General features: G+C 40.6%; 1 protein-coding gene across 2 annotated transcripts in view; it reads left to right on the forward strand.

Moving 5' to 3' along the window:
• Window positions 1-19144, forward strand: part of bmpr1ba (bone morphogenetic protein receptor, type IBa) — a 73041-nt gene that overhangs the window by 6463 nt on the left and 47434 nt on the right. For both annotated transcript variants that reach the window (XM_034595378.1, XM_034595379.1), the window contains exon 2: window positions 17269-17342. The gene's annotated coding sequence lies outside the window, so the exon portion shown is untranslated. The remainder of the gene's footprint in view (window positions 1-17268; window positions 17343-19144) is intronic.

The raw sequence follows: 19144 nt of genomic DNA on the forward strand, positions 1-19144 counted from the left end.
GAACGATGTGGCATCAGCACCTTTTTTGAGAAACAATGCTTGAAATGTTCCAGCCATCCGATTTTTTTTTTTAATCCAAGACAGCTCTAGGACCCAGAAGGAGATCACAGTAATCAGCAAATTACTGTGACTAAAGTAAAGCTGCTGGCCATGTAGCGATGCACAGAGAACAGCTTCCAATGATGGCATAAAACATGCTTAAATTATGATATATTAGACTGACTAATAGCTGGAAGAATCAGTTTGGGCCTGTGTCTACACTTGGGCGGATGTTGAAACGTACGACCAGCCATCTTCTGATCTCATAATTTGGCTGTTTTCTTTCACTGCTCTGTAATTCACACAGGTCGTACAGCTCAGCCACTCCTCTTCAGTTTCTTTTCTTTCTGTTTTCTGCCAACTGCGCCCCTTGAACGTTCACCTCTGTCATTTTCTTTTGGTGTTTAGCCACTTCTCTGTAACAGTGTACATTTAGAATCCAGTGTATCGCTGGTAAGAACGGCCCTGATGACAAACATAAACAGGTTCCATCCTGAGGTTGCTCTAACTCGAGCCGCGAGGCTGTGCTTTATTTTCTTAGACTACTCTTCTTGTGTTTGATTTGGCTCGTACCAAACCATAGTAATCACCAGGCCTGTAGCTCAGTGAGTGATGAGTGGGGGACCGAGGGGAGAGGAAAAAGAAAAAGGTCAGAGGAGAGAAAGATAACCATCTGGATCCACTTTGAGACAATTTCATCCCCTCCTGCCCCTCAAACCCAAGACCCCCAATTTCCACGGTGCCTCCCTTTGAGGTGCTGTTCCGTCAGCGACAGGAGCAAATATTTGCCTGAGAGCAAGTGTCATTGTTAAGTTTCAGGAAGTACCTTCACCTTTTGGTCTCTCGGTCTAGACATCCCCTCACTTGGCCTGGATCTCCATTTTATTTACTTTTAATGAAAACCTTCTTGATGGACAGCGACGTTGAGTGTCACTTCGCAGTCTTCTTTTTGTATGAACGCAGAAAGAGAGAGGGAGACAGACGGAGAGAATAGCTTCCCGTTGTAGCGTCTCCAGTTATTAATTTTTCAAAGAATGCCTGAGAGGTGAAAGGTCAGACCGAGTGGCGGAGAACTTTGACTTCCTGTCTTAAAAGACATTTCTTTTTGGCTGCATATGTCAATATGTCAGCGTATCCAATGATAAAATGAACAAAATCATCTGACCACCTTTACATTCAGGTGTCTTTGATCTTACAACGTTTTTGTGTCAGGGCGTCTAGTTTGAAGATGTAAACGAGGTGAAGAGACTCGCAGAGAAGCTGGTGACTCACAGCCGGTTGGACTTACTAAATGAGAACGATGGCCAGGAAAAAATGATGAGTGGAAAACGAAATTGTGAATATTCAAAACTTATCTTCACATTTCTGTGGCATTTATTAGCTTTTTTGACTTTAGCCCTGATTCCCTGTCTGTCTGTCTTTCTTTAACCCAGGGAGTCTTTCCTGACTTGTCCTATCGTCCTCCACACACATGCACTTCGGCCTAGAATGATAAATGCCTTTTTATTATTTGTTCCAATCTGTCTTTGGCAAAGGACGGGGTATAATCAAAGACAGAAGTTGGTCCTGGTTATTATTTTTCTTTCTTTCTGTCTCTTTGTCAGTCTTTCTTTCCGTCACTCGCTCCTTCTAAAAGCTCTCCACTCCCCGTTCACAGACAAGTAGTAAATGTGCTGCTGATGCACTGCTCTGTGTCACATCGTTGATGCCCTCCTTGGCGGAAGCTGCGTCCACATTGCCCGTGCAGACGCCACCTTCTCATGAGACATAAATTCATGATGGGCTCGTCAATGTGTTTTCCAAAGTCATTATTCTGGCGTAATTAAATCAGATTGATACGAAATTAAATTTCCCCCCCATGAGATACTGAATCTGGTGCATGTGAAATCAAATCTCGAGGGGGGCCTGTTTCTTCACTTGCATATCCAGTGGATTTATACACCATCCATCTCACGAGGCAGCTCCAACGTGAAGCAGGCCTCTGGGAGTCTTTGTGTTGTGTACCGTGCAACAGTGTAACACTAATTGAAGCAGTTCATTGATAGGTGCAGTGGAATACGTTGATCACTGACATCTGCTAGTGAGACGATGATGATGATGATATTTACATTTAGTTTCTTTAGAGACTAGCGATGAGGAGACCAGTAACAGGAAGTAGGTGGAGGAGAGGAAGAGGTAAAAGTTGCTGTTACGGATCACATTAGGCCAGACACTGTAGCAGCAGGAGGGCTGTTGTTTGTAGATTTAATTATGGGGTGCAAAAAAAAAAGAAGAGTGCAGACCAGATGCCCAGTGCTGAATCAGCTGGGCCAGATCAGGTCGGCAGCGAGATTCAAAATGACAAAGAAATTTATAGTAATTTAGAGTCCGAGAGGGACCGGATGTCCCTAACAGACCACCGCAGGATCCGAGCCAACACGCCATCAAGCAAATGACTATATATCAGGTATATATCAGCCTCACACACACTGTGATTAGAAACACTGCCTGTTTGTTATGACCTTGCAGAGGAAGCATCACTCAGCAAGAGGTCATTAATGGAAAATATGATCTATTTATCTATATGCGCTATTATCTGAACTATATTTCCTTTGTTTTTAGAAATGTTCATGTCCCGTCAGACATTCTTACTGCCCACACACACACACACACACCGTTCATATTTTTTCATGCACACGCAACATGAGCTACCAGCATCCCAAACAGGTGTGGGTGCGTGCTTACACACAAACCTGCACCACATGCTCCCCAGTTTTATATTCAATGTGAAATGCTGGGAGCTGTGTTTTTACAAGCCAAAACCTCTGAACCATGTCCACTCAGCTTCCTGCATGGGGGGAAAAAAATCATCCCAGCACCCACCTTGTGTCTTATTAAGCAGTAATATACCATGTATGGCAACTTGACTCTTCTTTATACAAGTTATTTTGTGGCTTTTCGGTGTACAGCAGTATAAGACATGGTAGAATGGGGCTGGATTAATGGTTGAAAGCCCAATTCAGGATTCAAATATTTAAAGGTCCAGTGTGAAAGATTTAGGTGAAAGGGATCTATTGGCAGAAGTTGAATATAAATTATTCTAGTGATGTTTTCACTAGTGTGTTTCATCTAAACTGTACAAATCTTTGTTTCTTTATCCTACAATAGGCCCTTTATATTTAAATACTTTATATTTACATCAGGAGTGGGATCTCTCTACGGAGTTCCGCCATGTTTTTTTTACAGTAGCCCACACTGGACAAACTAAACATCTTTTGAGTTTGTATGACAACTGAAGGCTATCAGAGGTTCATGTCTGGAATTGGAGGGGGAGGTGAGGGGTATTCAGCTGCAACATGCAACTTCACCACTAGATGTAGCTAAATTCTACACACTGAACCTTTAATTCAGGTGCCAGGTGGTGTGGTCTTCTGCAGGTTGAGCCACAAGGAAAAGCTGGTACCATTGACCAACATGTAAGGCAGGTCAGCATTCATATGTTACACAATGTATTTAAAACATTACATCTTGTTCATAGTGTTTTTGTAAAATTCCAAGTTGGCGGACTTATAGAAGAAAACACGTGCAGCATTAGAAGTGGGCTCTGAGAGCGCATACCTCCACCAAGGCTAATGCCCTATCTGCCCATGCCAACGCAGAGTTTCCCATTAATTATCTAAAATGTCCCGCCACAGTTTTACAAAAACAAAAACATTTTTTTTCACTTCTTGTAATAGTGTAAGAGTCTCTAAATTGGTGTAAACTGAGACAAATCTCAGTGCCATATTTGAATGGGTTCCTCTTTGGTCCATGTTTCTCCCCTCCACAAATTTTTATGGAAATTGTTGCTGTGGATTTTGCATAATCCTGCTAAATAAGAAACAAATGATGATGATGAAAACATAACCTCCTTGAGATAATAACCAAGCTTCATGTTATTCATTATCAACTTCTACAGTCTGGTTGCGCCACATTGAACAGAACATGATTGTGCCTCAACAGTGTTCAGCTAATTCAATTATTTTGAGGAAACCCTGAGCAGTTGTTTTGATAGATGCTAGTGTTACATTGCACTTTGTTGTTGAATTTTACTTAGCAAAAAATCTCATGACTCCCATATTTAATTTGGATAAGTGGATGAAAGTAAAATTCTAACTATTTAATCAAAGTATCATGTTCTCTGCTGTGAGAATCACTGTACAGCTGCCAGGTAGTTTAGTTATAACTGCAGCAGATAGAGAAGCAGAGGTCAACAGACACTAGTAGGTTTGTTTCATTCACTGTTTGGATTATGTTCTTCTGTCATATTTAAGATTCCATTAAGCCAAATCAAAACATCAGAATTTGTCACAACATTGTTAAACACAGCACCCGTTTCTTTTGGGAAGCTTACTGAATATCAAGGCCAAATACATCTGTGTTTATTCTCTAAACCTTGTTCCTGTAGATCCCCTCTTCAAACGTCACTGCTGCAGCGTAGGGATTAACAGTAATGATAGCCGTGCACAGTGTTTTCTCCTGCGTGTGTGCTTGTGAGTGCAAATTCCCCTCCGAGGCATCTGTTGCAGGTTTCAGGCACATGTTGTAGGATTAAGGAATTAGCCATAACAAATAATCTTACACACACACACACACACTGGCCTGCATACACTCAAGTCACAACATAAAAACACCACCGCTACAACTGTACATATCCATACATGTTTATCCAGCGTTTGAATCTTCCGCTAAATTCTTCCACTTCTTTGTTTAACTCTGTTCATTTGCATAAGTAAACAGATATATAAAAAGATATAGTAAAGATAATAGTAACATAATCTCATAGTAATAGGTCAGGGGAAGCCGAGTTGTCAGAGACTCCCTTTCTCTGGAAAGGAAACACTGAGTTTTCCAGTATTGCCCCTGGGTTCAGGTTCTAGCTAATCAACGGTGCACACAGCCGTGACTGTTCTGTTCCAGGGGACTGGAGATGGAGGGAGGGGGGTAGACAGGATGAGGGTCCTGCCTGAAATAAGGGCATAAGGAGTGGAAGGAGGGAGTGAGCGCATGTGGTTGTGTGATTTGAGGTGCGCGTTCATTTGCGTCAACTGTCTTTTTATATGTGCAAAATATCAGACCCGTGTTTTTTTGTGAGTACGTGCTATTCTACGAGTAGATTAACAAATTGTGTCAGTGGTACCAAGTTACTTAATAGTGGAGAGTTAAGTGAGTTGTGTTTTTGAGGCTGAGCTATAATCACTATCAGATGTCTGGGTGGAGGAGAGGGACAGGGGGAATTTGTGTGTGTGTGTGTGCTCAAGGTATTACCTATGTTGTGGGGACATAAATGTGTTCACACAGTCGCATTGTTGGGACTTGTCATCTTTACGAGGACGAAAAGCAAGTCCCCAGGTTTAGGTTTGTATAATGGTTATGGTTTGGCAAGTAGGAGTTATGGTTAAGGTAATCGTATAAGTCAATGTTTCCTCTGTGTGTGTGTGTGTGTGTGTGTGTGTGTGTGTGTGCGTGTGCGTGTGAATGAGAAGGAAGAAAGATGGGGGAAAAAAGAAGACAAAGAAAGATCCGGCTGCTTCACATGCTTCATCAGTCAAACGTATGGGATTATTTAGGTGCCCCTCTCCACTTTGAAAGACATATTTTCATTCCTGCGATTTTGACATGGTGCGGTTGACGTGTCGATGCCCAAACAAGTACGTCAGACTGCTGAAAAAGGATCATGCATTATTTCCAAGCCAAGCTGTTGTAAGGTCTTTTGTTCTGCAGCATCTTTCTCAGTTTCCTTTGGTGCGTGGCCCCTTCACTGTGTATCCTAACAGTGAAAAGAAGCTGAACACTCTTTGTAACTCCACCGCTGATTGGCATCTCCTGCCTGAATCTCAGAACCTGTGGGTGGCATGTTTAGTTTCTCTGTATATAAAGGTGTGTTTCAGCAATTGAGTGTGCACGGCTCTACTACTATTTCGCCGAGGCCACGTCCTAATCATTGTCAGATGGTGGACACAGTTCTTGCGTCTGGAGCCATTTACGAGGCCTGCGGCCGCCTGTGGCGGGACGGGGTGAGGTGGGGTGGGGTGGGGGTGAATCCGTCCAACGAGGCTGTCCTTTGTTGTCTGAGAACGTGTGAGATGGAAAGTAGGGAGCATATTATGGAGATTCAGTGGCCATCCGGCAAATTTTACATGACTAACTAATGTTTTATTGAGGTGTTATGTTAAAATGTTTGTGCTGGGTCATTATTCCATGAAAAATGCTGCATATTTTAATGGTTGAGTGCAGGCCCAGATCAGACTGCTCAGATTGGGGAGACCTTTTCACACTGTGGACTTAGTGTTGAGAGATTTTCCAAGTTTTAAAGAATGCGTCACAATAGGAAATTCAACCAAGCCGTGGTATAATAATAACAATAATAATACATTTTTTTGACAGCACCTGAAGACGGCACCAAAAACAAAACTTATTGTCCCCCTGGGACCCGAGTGTGATCGATCCGTCCTTCCTATTAATCGATATCAGATCAAATGAAGATCAATTTTCGGAGAATAGTTTAAACCCAGCCCTGATATAAACGCGATTGGCAGATTCATATGGCTCAGAATAAAGTTGACCAATTGGGTGGGCAGAGTAGAAATTCTGGTGGGTATTGCCCACCCCTGCCCACTTCTAGATCCGGGCCAGCTAGTTAGTGGTCAAACATTGTTATTCACATTTTATTCCAATGCTTGAGCTGCATCAGATGTTGTAGTTTGGTTGAAAAGGTTTGTCTTGTGCAACAACCAGCAATGACTCACTGCTCAAACAATATTGTTAATAAAAGATTATAGTGTTTGAAATTACTGTGTTAACATATTGCATTTATAAAGACATTTATGAGCAAAATGTCCTGATGCTGAAGTTGGTGAAACAATGATTGTTTTAAAAGACTGACCACAGAAGTCCATGTTAGCTGTTTAGAGTTATACAAACATTTCCATTAATTTGTTTATACTTCCAGGGAGCGTGAAGAGTAACACATTTTTGGGTCTTGCTGTTATTTGCACTACCTTGTTTTTCTTCAGATTATTTTTCCATTCACTTCTGGAAACCCCTACAAAGCTCTATTTACGCTCTACTTACACCTTAAAATGTTTGTGCTGGATTATCATCTTGGTTTGAAATGGCTCTTTACCACTTGAGCTGAATCAGATGTGGTTTGTGGTTTGGTTTAAAAGGTTTGTCTTGTCCAACAACCAGCGATGACTCACTGCTCCAAAAATAAAACTTATACTGTTAAACATGACAAAATCAACATTTAATTCATCAAGCAGTTTATGAGCTAAATTTCCCAAATGTGTAGTAATGAAAATTGACTTGCCTGTTTCCAAGTGCAAACAGCTTGACTCACGACTCGGCGTCATGAGGTAAAAGTCAGAAATCTGGTTTGAACGCGGTTCGGTGTTTTGAAAAGAAAAGGAGATTTTTGGTTTCCTCGATCAACTCCAGTTCAAACTTGGCTCATGAAGTTGTGGAATATTTTTGCTTTGCCAGTGATGTTATTGCTCCAAAACTGTAAATGTTTTGGAGCCAGGAACTTGACTCGGCTACATGTGTTGTTTGACATCTTGTCAGCTTTACAAAATGGAAAGAAAAAATGTTTAAGAAGCAAGGCTCAAGCTCATAAAACTGTGAAACAATCATTTTGGACTAAACATCGTATTCTGTTTTAAGATTTAATAAGCTCAGACAAATGTGAGGGCCCCTGATGGGCGAACTGCAAGCTCAGCAGAGGTAGGTGAAGGATGTCAAATAAAATAGAATTGGAATATTCAACGTGCAGCTGGTAAAACAACGAATGCTTCAAAAGACTGACCAAAATAGTGCGTGTTAAAAAACCCACACTGTGGAGAGTTGTTGAGATATTTCCATCATCTTTCCGAGAAGCATAAAGACTCACGTGTTTTTTGGTAGCTTTCTGCATTTTACAGTTATTTTCACTATGTTGTTTTTCTTCAGTTTTTTTCTTTGTTCACTTCGGGAATCCATCACCCAACAGTGCTCTACTCACACCGCAATTTTTTTTTTTATTCTGTAATTCATTTCCACGTCTTCCTTGTACACTCTGAAAACCTCCAAACCCTGTATTGGTTAAGTTGTTTTTCCACCGTTCACCTCTCGATTGGCAGGGATTCATCTGTGCCATGCTGATCTCAGTAGCTAATTCCAAACCTCTTCCTGACCCTTCTGAAAACGTATGTAATTAAGCAATGAAAACTTGTTTGAGCTGTGCCATAGCCAGGCCATCTGCTGCAGGAAATTAAGGATAATCTGGAGGCTGTGGACGCTCTTTGTTGCCACAAGGCGTTCTCAAGGTGAAGTGGCTCTGCTTCAAGATTGGTTTTCATCCCGTATGAATTAGTTTTGCGTGTTTCTGCCCTCGCCGTGCCCTCCTCGTTACCCCTCAGTGTCTGTGTTTCTGCTGTCGACTTTTGTTACTCGTCCAGCACTCTGCTCATAAATCGTCTATCCAAAAAGAAATGGTGTTAGATTTAGAATCATCCCTTATAAAGCAATGTCGGCACAGTACGTGCTTCTACTTGACTGTAGTTATTACCTCTGCCAAGGAGGTTATGTTTTAATCTATGTGTTTGTCTGGTAGTTAGCAGCTTTACACAAAACCCACTGGATTGTTTACCATGATACTTAGTGGAAGGATGCGTTACGGATCTGGAAAGAACCCATTAACTTTTGGTACGCGTCCAGATAGGGGGCTGATGCAGGACATTTTTTTGTGGCGGAGGATATTGTTCAATTAAGTTTCAGTGTTTTTAAACTACACTAAAATATTGTATTAGTGATGTGCTCTATGCCTGATTCTGTGATGTTGCTGTGTAAATCATGTGTATATTTTTTTTGCTTTGATTGAAATCAAAGCTCTTCTATATCAGGGGATTTTTCAATTAGCAGGGGAATGTACAGGAAATGTGCTTAATCCATAGAGTAAACCCTGAATCCTGAAACCGCCCTGTGTTCAAATTCACTTGAACTGTTTTCTACAGAATGAATGCAGTAGCAAACTGAGACTTTAAGTTTAAATATACGAAAACATTTTTTTTTTCTTAATTCAAGTTCTTTGTGTTTGGTTGTATATATGTTTTCTTTTTAATAGATAAGGGGTTCATCTTTGACCCAAACCCTACCGGCCCAGCAAGATTCAATAAAAACAGTCCTGTGGTTTCTGCGTAATCCCGCTGATAAAAAAAACAAATAGCACTGAACACATGAACACATTGGCAGAGGTAACCATGAAGATGTAAAATGTATAAATGTGTACTCTATCATTTACAGACATTTTGTGTTTGTATAAACACTGGACAAAGACCAGTGGTTTACTTTCACTCAACCAAAAATCAAATTAAGTAATACCTTACACTTTCTACTGGCAATAATCACACCATTGTATGTTTTGTAAGATTCACAGTAATGATCATGCTAAAGCAATTATAGTTTTACCCAGTTTTGTTTTTGTTGTGCGATTACTTGTAACACCAGATACGTTCCTTGTCTCATATGTGCTCTCCTCCTCCACATTCTTAGGGATATAGTCAAACTGGGAGAGGCTAAGCCCCACATATATGTTGTTGTAAAGGAGCAGTGGGTGGGTTTACCAGCAGCAGTGTGGTGCTGGGAAGCAAAGGACCAAAATCTTTACTGTTGTTCATTTAGAGATCAGTGTTGGATTTTAATGTTAAATATCAAATAAGGTCAGATTGACATACTTTGAATCCTTCTCCTGATGTCTGCTTGTGATTCAGAGAGGACAAGCTGAACTTCCTCGATTGAAGTTCACCAGCGGATTCGATTTTCGGGCTGGAAAAACATTTCAGGTTTCTCATTGATTTGAGACACGAGAGCATAATTCCCCAGATCTACTCAGGAGGAGCATGTGATTTCACAGTGGCTCTGTTTTGCTCGGGTGTTGAGTCCCTGTGTGCTTGTTGTTTTTGTGTAATAGAAGAAGAGACGAGAAAAGGAGGAGAGATGTCGGATGAATGACTGGTTCGTGTGCGTCAGGTTTCAGCTCTTTTGATCGTTCAAACATGCAAGTCCATCCATCAGCCTGCCTCTGTGCAAGTGAAGACCCTGCGTCACAGCTCATTAAGGAACTACAGAGCAACACCCATTTAGGCTTCCATCCTATCCACACGACTGCTTTTTATTTCAGAACCCATCAACTCTGCTACAGATATGTCTGGTGTCCGCTATACAGAGAAGTTTGGAAAAGTTGCCGGCCCTGTTTCAGTTTGAAAACTCCGGGGGGGTGTTTTAGTTTGGATGGGCAGAAACTGAGATATTTAACGTTGACGTAGACACTCAATGCCGCTTGCTGATTGGGTCTTTTTGGTCACGACGTAACATTAGCAGATTCATTAGGCTCCTATCACATGACCAGCATTAGCCTACCGGTGTAGAACACAACATGGACAATTAACAACAAGCCTAACTGACTCTGTTGTCTTTGCTAACAGCTGTTGTGCGGTTAAATTCTGCGTTTTACAGTGATACAACCAAGAGCTATCTGCGACAATTCCTGTTTACACTGCCACACACGCCTTCCCAGTACACGTGCATACCCAGTATATGTAAGTGGTCACATGATATGCGTTTTCAGTTAGAATGGACAGGGATTAAAACTGATACTAAGCCACAAGGCTTGTGTGGACAGAAATTGTTTCTTCGTAGTTTTATGGATGTAGCCTTTGAATCCAAGAAATACACTCTTATATGAACGCAAGAAGTCAGTGATATTGTATTTTGGGTCATTGCTGCAGCAAGAAACCAAACAAGAACTGACCACTGTGTTGCAGTCACATTAACCTGTTTAACTACACAAGTTCATTTTGCACACAACACATTTCAACCTTGCGGCGTTGAGGTGAAAAAAGGTTCCAGAGCGAACAGGGCGGAAAAGATTTGGAAATCTGGCAGGTAAAATAGATTTGTTCCTTGTTGTAAGTCCGCAGGTAGAGAGGGCACAAAGTGAGAGGTCTGTGGAGCCAGTAATGAGTCATATCCTTCAAACTGCTGCTCTCCATCTCAGACACCTCCTAAAGTTCACACTGCTGTGAGCGTCGCACACACATACAGTTTGTGCACACGCAGACACACAACTCTAACCTGTTCATGACTCCTTACTGTACTTCACACCTCGGGGGGGTGTTTTTTGGGGAAACACATCACGTCAGTCACCGACGTCAGCGCGTCAATCAAACTCCCTGCGAACACAGTGGATGTTGTCTGGCAGGTGCAGCCGGCAGGGGTGGTCTGCGGACTCCTCCAGTTTGACTGACGGGATGCACTTTCCCTGAGTCCCTTCTGCTCCCTGTCATCAGGTAGCAAAGTAAAATTTTGATATTTTTAGAGTCAACATCTAGACAGACAGGATGTATGAGAAGTGTAGGCGTTGGACCAAATGTTAAGACAGGCATTCAATCAAAAAGTTGCATTTTGAAAAAGTTTCTTTTTCAGAATTTCATCCTTCGTTTGTTCTGGAAACACACTGTCAGCTTTGTGTAAAGTTGAGAAGTTCAGCTGAGGTCAGGCTCCTTGCAAGATACAGTATGTTTGTCTGGATTTCATTGGAGTTGGCAGGAGTTTACCTCAGGGAATTAAAGCTCCCCGTCTTGTTGTGCTAGTGTTGACTAGTGTCATGGTAAAAAGACCCTGAGAATGTTTTTCATTAAAGAATTAAAAAATATATATCTTTGACACAGTATTGCACTTTGCATAACCCTTTGAATTGTGAATTAAACCGTGTGTGTGTGTGTGTGTGTGTGTGTGTGTGTGTGTGTGTGTGTGTGTGTGTGTGTGTGTGTGTGTGTGTGTGTGTGTGTGTGTGTGTGTGTGTGTGTGTGTGTGTGTGTGTGTGTGCGTGTGTGCGCGCGCAAACACGGTGACATTTTAATTTGACATGCAAGTGAAATGAAGCCTGTCTGTGTGTGAGATGTGTTTTCTAGCTGGAGAAAACATACTGCGCTCCTTGTTACAAATGATTATAGTGTCAGTCTCTGCCTCACTGCGCTCACTCAATATCTCTCTCTCTCTCTCTCTCTCTCTCTCTCTCTCTCTCTCTCTCTCTCTCTCTCTCTCCCTCTCTCTCTCTCTCTGGGTCCTCTTCAACACATTCCCCTTTCAACAAGAATAACAATTAATGGTGTTGTGTAAAACCGTGTAGGGAGAATACAACAATCGTGCAATCATTCATTAAATGTAACTCCTGCATGTGAATGTGTGCTGTAGAAACACAGGGAAAGAGAAACTCTGCCAAGGCCCAACAGTCCCAAGATCTGGATTTTTATTTGCATCTGCACCAAATTGTGCCAATTGCAGACACTCATAAATGTCAGTCCCCTTAACATGCCAGATTTTTGTTTTTCCTCAAGATCCATGAATTATTCCCTGAGATAAAAATGAAAATGTTGAAAAACACCCAATCCCTAAATTTTTAAGAAATTGGGATCTGACCAAAACTTGAAGGGTTCTTTCCCAACCTATATCACATCCTTTCACAAAGTTCCGTGGTAATCCATCAAGTAGATTTAACATAATCCTGTTAACTAACAGACACACAAACAGAGACATATATATAACCTCCTTGGTGGAGGTCAAATAAAAAGATGGTGCCGATCTATGATCTTTACTTTGCGTGAGTCTAGTTTTATTGAGGTCTGAATCAGTGCTGTGTTTTTGTCACGAACAGAGTCTACACGGGTTTCGCATTAGAATACCTGGACACTGGGCATCAGGCATAGTGCCAGGCAGACATACAGGTTTTAATATATTTTCTGGTGAGTGTGTGTGTGTGTGTGTGTGAGAGAGAAGAGAGAGCAGCTAACAGAAGTGCCTCAGAGCAGTAATGTGTTAGTGCAGGGTAAAAGGCCAGGCTTGCTGAGTGATTGCCACATTACCCATAAGTATGAATAAATCTTCTGTTCAGACATTTGGCTATTTACAGACTCACATGAATTTGATCATGTGTTTTCTTTTTAATGGTTTTCTAGGATTTGCTGAAACCTCTATGGCACCACTGTTTTATAGGATAGCTGGTGGAGGGTGGGTGGTATGTCGGCTCATAGATGCGTCTGAGATCAGAATGTACTTCATGACAAATTTAGTTCTGGACAGTCATTGATCACTGGGTTGTAAATGCAGCGGCTCAGAACTGGAGTGCATGTGAAAGTGTTTATTCTGCAGAGTTTCTTTCCCCCACCATATACACAATTTATTTCAGCGGGAGAATTAGATTAATCTCCACCCAAACATGAGCAGAGAGTCTGTGTAGCTCTGGAGCTGAAGAATTCTGTAGAGTGGGTGTGGTGCTCCTGCCCAGAAAACATAAATTACTACAAATACCAGAACCACTGAAAATAGGTGGATTATTGCAGTTTACAGATTTTACCTGTGGACATTGACTGTGTGTGTGTTTGTTGCTTGTGTCAATTTGTTTCAATACTAAAAACTAAATTTTTGGGGTATGATTCCTATATTTGTGAGTAAAAGAAAATTCTGATACCAATATATTGTCTCATCTATATCAAAAACATACTAACTTAATTCCTGAGACGTTGTTATCAAACAACAATCTATGCCATCCCGGATCTGAGGCTGTCCCGGAGACAGTCGTGTGTATATAATCATAAGTTTACATGTTGCTGTAGTGGTTATGCAGCTTTGAATTATATGTGGAATCATTCTATTGAACATTTAAATCTAAACATTATTTTACCTAATTCATGCTTGAACCTTCTCTTGACCTCTGCCTTGCTGAGAATGCTCTTTTTTAGATCTGTGTCCCATTTAATTCGACTGTTTGGATCTTCCTTTCGTTGTTATCTGTTCTGCTCCCTGGTGCAACCTTGGTTGCTGTGGTTACTTCTGATGATAATGGGTCACATCTTAAACCATAGATAAATAGTGGACTCTGGTATCTTCATTCTGACCTTGTCTTGTGTTCAGACTCTTGAGAAAGAGCGGCCTACCAAACAACACAAAGAATACGAATGTGATCTAAACATGAAGTCCTTAAAGTAGTCATGTTATCTGAGTTTCAATGAGTAAAAAAAATACAAGACAATATTGAGATTTATATTTAATAATTGACTTTAGATTATGCTGCTTGTCTTATAGCACATACTCAATCCAAATATGTGTGTATGTATGAGTGTTAATGTGTGTCTGGATGTGTTTGTGTAACCATGAACACACTTCATTCGTTTGTCTTGTGGATTTGTGTGACTGCCAAAGAGAACGAGCAGACGATACACTCAGTCATCAAAATCCATCACTTTCACATCTGTGCTCTCCAAACACTCCACGTTCCACATAGATAAGAATAAGTGTGTTACAACAAAACACATGCAAATAAAGGACGCATGCTCACGAGAAAAATGTTTCTGTGTCTAGCTCCTTATCCGTGTGTTTACACCCCAGGCAGCTTCTTTTCTCCAGTCACCCTACCTGTCACTGTTTTCATTGGCTATTGTGAGGCAGAGAGCGAAATGACAGTTTGCAGGAACTCGGTGAAAGAAGGGATTTAGGCAGTAATCTGCCTCACTGATCCTTTGTAGAAACAACCAAATGTCTGGCACACCGCCTGGCTCTCGCCACGACACGCCTGCCTTTGATACCTGATGGGCGGACTGTAAACTGACACTCTCAGTGGCATTTTCTACTTCCTGTATACTTCAGATCAGATCTGAGGTAGATTGAAGCCATTTCCTTCAGTTGGTAAAACGACTGGTTATTGGCTCTCAGGCGAGTTGAGGTGTGGGGGACAGATGTAATGCACACTGCAACCATCATGTTTGTATCTCTCCAGGCCAGCGACAGCCAGTGGCTGGAGGAATTATGTTTTTGGGTTGTGCCTCCGTCCCATTCTTGTTAACTTGATATTACTGGAATGCCTTGAACCAATTTCTTCAAAATTGGTAAAAACATTCACTTCGACTAAGTAATGAACAAATACGATTTTGGTGTTTATAGGTCAAGATCACTGTGACCTTTTTAAAAACACAAAATTTGTCTTGTGAATGAAATGTGTCTGGGTTACCCCCAACCTTTCAAGTCCTCACTTGGACTCACGGGTGAATTGATTAGATTTGTTTTGGGGTCAAAGTTCAAGGTCACTGCGACCTTTCAAAACACATCTTTGGTGTTGTGAACGCAACATCTCAGGATCGTTTTCAAGGAATTTCTTCAAATTGGGTACAAATATTCACTTTGACTCAAAGCTGAAGTGATTAGATTTTGGTCGTCGAAAGTCAAAGGCCAAGGTGACAGTGACTTCATGTTTGTGAACATAATACATCTGGAACACCCATAGGGAATTTCATTACTGGCACAAACACTCACTTAGACTCATGGAATAACTGATCAGGTTGGAGTGGTCAACGGCCAACATCATTGGCCTCACGTTTGGCCTCTTCAACATGAAAGCTCAAGTCTGTCTTTCGGCAATTTCTTCAAATTTTGACCAGTTGTCACTTGGTCTCAAAGATGAACTGATTAGATTTCAGTGTTCAAGGTCAAAGGTCGTGGTGACCTCATATATATATAAATAAAAGAAAAAGTATTTAAACCGAACCTGCACTAGTTGGCGGAGGCATACAACTGCAGGCCAGGAATTCTGGTTAATATTTACTTTTCAAAATATGAGTTCTTCTCCTCAATCTCTTTATTTAACTTGTATGTCAATTGCTATAACTGCTGTTATCTGTTAGAATATACTTGTTATGTATTTGTTAATTTGCCCCGTCACATTTGAGGTTAGGTCAGATAGGATTATTTTGTTATTTGGCATTTAAACAAAGACTGACGTGCGCTTATCCATGAGACTGGAGCCTATCAGTTTCAGCGGTCGAGCATCTTCAAACATCAGCTACAGTTTTTATCATCTTCAAACTGATTGTAATTTTTTCCCTAAGTTGATAATGAGAGTTAGTTCAGGTCAGCCTGTTTCTAATCATCTCTGTCTGTCTTTAGAGCGGTCGCCAAAAAGACGAGCTTGAGTAATTAATCTTATTCTGTGTATCTTCCTTTCCTCTTGAATGCAAGCCCAGGCCTGGTGTATATATTTCTGTGCAACAACAATGACTCTCATTCATTACCCTCTGTCTAAACAAACCTGTTTCATTTTTCTAAAAGTGTGATATTTTGAAAGGCATGTCTCAGTGTACATTTCATTATAAAATGGATAAGGCTTGTGTCCTGTCATGACTATTAAAGCATGGAGGGCTTTGGTCCTGAGGGCTGTGTTTTACTGGAGCTGTGTGTGAGCTAAAAGATGCATTATCCAGCAATTACCAAATTACATGTCATTTTCTTTGTCAGGAGCTGAATGGCACCATTATTTGAGTAAATGCAATAATTTTAATTTCTTTTTCCACTGGTTGTGGTTTGAGAGATGTGTAAAAGTTTGTAGAGCTTTGATTTATGGACAATCTGGCCTTTTTAACACCCGATATGAATTGACCTCTTTGTCTATTGGTGGCGCTGACTATGGGGGATAATACGTGTAGAAAAGACCACAGACAGACACACACACACACACACACTAACACATGCATAAGGCTGGAGTGGTTTATAGGGTGGCAATAAAAAGAAACGAAATGTGTGAAATGAATCCAGTGTGAGTTACAGTGTTTTGGAGGCTGTGTTTTCTTAGAGATGAAGAAATGGACCCGCCCAGAGTGTCATGTTTATACAGAGAATTTTTATTTGAGTTTAATTTTCCAACTCTACAGGTGGGGATCTGTACAACCTGACCCTCCAGTGACAAGATCTAATAAAATGTGCAATCCTTGGCATACAATCCTTGTGTCTGCAGCATAGCAAACACAAGTTTCATTTTCAGGATAATCTTTTGTATGACTTGAGGTAATTTGTTGCATCAAATAAATAAAAAAAACATGTCTCTGAAAAAAGGCAAAGATTTATGATTTTTTTATTTTTTATTTTTTGAAGAAACCTTTAGCATTTGATGGTCTTGGGTACCACAGTCGTTTTTTCTTTTGGTAATTTAAAAAAATATTACAAATGTACGAGGTAATAAAGGAAAGAAGCCTCCCTTCGGGGGAACAGCTGGTTCATGTTTGTACAGGTTTTTTTATTTAACCATCATAAGTCGATGCCACTCTCTTTTACAGAAAACATATTCTGATTATCTGTATTTACATAACCTGTTTTCTTGTGTTTGTCTTTGTGTGTGTGTCCCCGCAGGTATTCTAGAGCTGTGTGACCCGGCCCATCGGTGGAAGTAAAACTCCACTTACATCAACAACTCAAATTTACAGGTAAGAACAATCAGTCAATATATCAAATCAAAGATGCTGATTGGCAGCATAATATATATATATATATATATATATATATATATATATATATATATATATATATATATATATATATATATATATTGCTCAGACTATAAACTATTCTCACCAATGTTGCAAGCTATTTCAGATTGTCTTGTTCATCAAATAGCAAATGTATTTTCTACAATTTCACTTAAGTACCTTATTTTTTGATAATGGCATTTATTTATATACTTTGAAATGTCATGTCAAACTTAATCTATATATTTTAGTACATATGCGTCAATCGCATTCTCTTTTTATCAATTTCCCTTTTTCTATAATCTCCAACCATCGTTACAAACTGTAATGGCAAAGTTAACTCTGTTGTGTCAACCTGGACCAAGTTAGGTATACTTGAAGTTGGGCCTTTGCACACACATTAATAACATTGAATCATATGGATCATGTAGAATGCATAGTAAAGTAATGGAGGATGATCAGTAATGTCCATTATTGTCGTCGTAAAAACTTAAAGACCCTCACTAGTTAAGAGTTAATCGTAGGTCAACCTCACTAGTTTCTCTGCAGATACCTGATTTTGGAGCCGTCCAAACTAAAATAGCTCTCAAAGTGCAGCTTTATCCCGGAAGGAGGAGGATGGCAGTGAAGGGAGACAGTCTCACGTGGCTTGTTTCTCTGAAATCCAAACATGCCAAGAGCAACATATAGACAGTGTCACCGTATCCTTCATAAATTACTGTATATTTGACTTGTCCTAAAATATCTTGAGCTGTAAAGACTGTGTATGACCATGAACGGAATTGAGTACCTCTGAGCGGTGGCTCTGCACAAACACAAGAGAGTCTCCTAAAAAGAATATTCACAATATGTTTACATCTTTTATAAAAATCTGGCAATAGAACCACTGAATTGTGAGCAGTGCTTGCTTGCAAATATAAATGTTTCCTGGGGGGCAGCAATCTGTAACCTAAGCCCGCTCCAGCTCAAGTGATTTAACCTCCAAGAGGAAATTTATTAGTATCTGGGAGCATTTTATAGCCAGCTGGCTAGACAACTACAACAACTAAAGAGGTATGTGACATATAAAAGCACCATGAGCTCAACCAGGGCTATTCAGCATTTGAGCTAATCTGTGATGCATAATGATGTGCTTTGTAAGCAACCCACTACAGTCTGTCCTCTCAAAGCACAGACATGTATAAATACACCAATACTTTACAAAACCAAATATCCTGTCCCACGGCTGATTTGCTAATCCGTTGTTAGCCATTAGCATTTTTGTAACTGCAGTACAAGGCACTGTCCCGGACTCATTTCTCTCATGAAGCGGGGCCACAGGACCGAGTAGAAGTGAGCGTGACTCTTCGGAGTTCCTCAGGGAAGCTGTTCACGGCACAGCTGACATCTGCACACGCACGTTCACCACCAGTGCTTGTGTGTTTCTCAGAGGACACTGGGCCATTCAGTCCGGGGAGGCAGGTGCTGTTAGATGCACATTTACATATGGATGTTTCTAATGAGGACCACACGTCAGCCAGCAGTTTGGAATATATTGAGCAGATGGTTCTTGGCTAGCAGAAGGTGAGGTTCTCAGCAGGATTGTTTGAAACTGATAGTTCCTAAAATGAAAGGGAGTTCTGTGTCAGCGTTTGCAACATGCACCAACATGGAAAACTTTTATTTTACAGTATAATGCAGAAATGCTGTGACTATATGTTTACATTAAACATGAAAAAGTTTATTTTCTGAGTTCAGGTTCTAAGTATTTGTGTTTTCTT

This window comes from Hippoglossus hippoglossus, chromosome 9 (assembly GCF_009819705.1).
Source record: "Hippoglossus hippoglossus isolate fHipHip1 chromosome 9, fHipHip1.pri, whole genome shotgun sequence".
In the NCBI taxonomy this organism is placed as follows: domain Eukaryota; kingdom Metazoa; phylum Chordata; class Actinopteri; order Pleuronectiformes; family Pleuronectidae; genus Hippoglossus; species Hippoglossus hippoglossus.